At 52.4% G+C, this 2,697-nt stretch overlaps 1 non-coding gene across 1 annotated transcript; it reads right to left on the reverse strand.

Moving 5' to 3' along the window:
- Positions 1-735: 735 nt before the first annotated feature.
- On the reverse strand, positions 736-866 carry LOC134516779 (small nucleolar RNA SNORA24). The gene has a single exon (XR_010071434.1). It is a non-coding gene; the product is annotated as a small nucleolar RNA SNORA24 (small nucleolar RNA).
- Between the last annotated feature and the right edge of the window lie 1,831 nt (positions 867-2,697).

A 2,697-nucleotide genomic window follows, 5' to 3' on the forward strand; every position in this document is an offset into this window, starting at 1 on the left:
ACATACAAGACAGCAAACACCACTGAACAGTATGATGCCCTCCTAGGAGTTGCGAACTGCACTGAAACAAAACTATTAGTATCAACTTGACACCTCCCTCTGCTCCTGCAGTTTCAGACTACTTAGTACTCACTTCATGAAATCAAAAACGCGTTTATGAAGAAAGATATTCCTCTCGCACAGGCATCCCTGAGAAATACATGGATTCGGATGCCTTCAGCTTGGCAGGCAAAGTTCTGGCAACACACGTTTTATCATAATCCAGTATTCCTAGTAGATGTAATACAACTACACCCAAACCCAATTCTTCTTAGTCAGACTAACTTACACACTTGATTATTTTTTTTCTGTCAATAAAACACACACGCGAACGATGCATGCCTTAAAACCAAAACACCAAGCCTATACCTCGATTTCCACAAACAAATATCAGTAGTTTAGTCGCTAAACATAAGTTATCAAATCAGTATTATTCCCGCCCAAACCCTGACTTCTCTCACAGCTTATTACGTAACACGTACCCAGTCACGTTTGTGGAGCAGAGGATCTTCAACGGCAATAGATACGTCTCAGGACTTTCAGCTTCTGCGCTCCCAAGAATAAAAAAGAAAAGAAATACGTTTAAAAACTAGCCTCTAACCACTTATTAAAACAAAAAAAAGGTAGAAAACCAAACAAAAACACAAAAGGGGTGAGGCGGCCAATCCCGCGGCGCTGCACACCTCGGCCGACTCGTCCTGTTACTTGCCACAGTCAACGACTAATGCCCACAAAAGGGTAAAAGTTTTGCCAATTAGCAAGGAACTGCTCTTCCATGCCTAGGAAGGGAGACAGCCACGGTCGGCAGCCCCCATGGAGTCATGGATCACCCGTCCTCGCCGCCCGCCACGTGGCGGCCGCCATTTTCTCTCCCTCCCTCCCTCCCTCCCTGCCCCCGGCCCGGGCCCCGCCGCCGCCTAACGCCTCCGGCCCACCCTTCACCTCACCTCGGCGCCCACCCTCCGCTCCTCCGCCGCGGCTGCTCCGCTCCGCTGGGGCTCGACCAACCGCGCCTGTGGACAGGATAGCGCCGCGGTGCCTCACGCCTCCCCGGCCCGCCGCCTCAGCGCCAACGGCCGCCCCGCGCGCCCGCCAACGGCCGCCGCCTCAGCGCCAACGGCCGCCGCCTCAGCGCCAACGGCCGCCCCGCGCGCCCGCCAACGGCCGCCGCCGCACAGCCAACGGCCGCCCCGCGCGCCCGCCAACCGCCGCCAACAGCTCTGAGAGATCTCGCTACGCAGCCGCCGCCGCGCGCACCGCCAGGAACTGGGCGCTGCCGGGGCGGGGGCTCCACCCACGGGGTGGGAGGGGCAGCCCCCCCCCTGCGCGCGGAGTGGGCGGGGCGGTGGGCGGGGCGGTGGGCGGGGCAGCGGTCGCGGGTCCGCGGGTTCGGGACCGGACGTTCCGGCTGGTGCGGCCACCGACCACCCTCTCGGTAAAGACGCGGTTCCTCACGTCAAGCCTAAAGCTCCCCCAGTTACCACGCCTTTTACACCACAGCATCCCAATATAAGCATTTTTACAGTCCCTTCGGTGCAGGGAAGGGCAGTTTTTTAAAGGCCAGGCACAGGCGGCTTCTCACCTCAAAGGTGAGCTCGTCTTCCGTGCACGGGCGCGCTGGAAGGACGAGGCAGGCGATTTTGGCCTTTGCAGGCCAGACGCCAGGCAACTGACACACCAGGGGACTGAAACGCTGGCTCAGTCAGCTACAGAGGACTTTGTATTTGAATTGTCAGGGAGGTTCTTGGAGAGGCTGGAAGCCATGACGGGTGCAGCGCAGGTAGCCCCATATTCATTACCTTTTTTCCCTCTGAAAAAGATAGGAAATTATTTAAGGCATAGCTGTTGGGTGTTTTTCGTCGTTTTCAGACAATGGTGATGCTGCTTCAAATTTATGACTATCGGGCAGCGTTGTGAAATCAAGAAACTGCTGCAAGGATTGTAGAAAAGTGCGGAGACGAACTGCAGCCCTGCCGCCGGTCCCACCCGCGCCATCGGCTAAGTCTCAGCTGTTCCGACCTTGCACCGTTCGTGTTCAGGAATTTTATTTCCACTCTTGTCACCTGCATAGAAGAGCTGGCCTTTAGCTCACAATATTGTCCTTCCAGAGTTCTGTAACTAAAATGTATGTACTGTGTTTGTATACAAAGTTATGCAAAAAAGTATTTTCTGTTTTGTTGTTGTTTGGGCTTTTTTTTTGTACACGAGTAAATCTGTTCAGAATTTAGCTGAAGAAAGGAGCTTTACTGGGAGACGTAATAGGACAGACAGTCTTGAGATAACTGAGGAGACAACGGTAAGATTTCTTTTCAGCCAAAAAAGGCCCATTTTTCTGATCTGCATAACACAGGTGATAGTATTTAAAGTAGTAATCCCGAACCAAGGCCTATGTAACTGTTGAACTAGGCTATTTCTGTGTCATACCTTTTGCAACAGCTCCGATAGTGGGCTCTCCTAGGCAGACAGACATTTCAGCAATTAAAAGTACAGGAGCCTTATTTCCCATCTGAATTTCTCAAGAGAAAGAGAGGTTCAGAACAGAAAAAGGGAAACGAAGAAAGAAAATACTGTATTAAAAAAGAAAGAAAGAAGCAACCTGACAGAAAACAGAGTGGTGAGAGTCAAGCTCACTATATGCTTTTCAAATGTACCCCCCTT

The sequence above is a fragment of the Chroicocephalus ridibundus genome, chromosome 5 (assembly GCF_963924245.1).
Source record: "Chroicocephalus ridibundus chromosome 5, bChrRid1.1, whole genome shotgun sequence".
Classification (NCBI taxonomy): domain Eukaryota; kingdom Metazoa; phylum Chordata; class Aves; order Charadriiformes; family Laridae; genus Chroicocephalus; species Chroicocephalus ridibundus.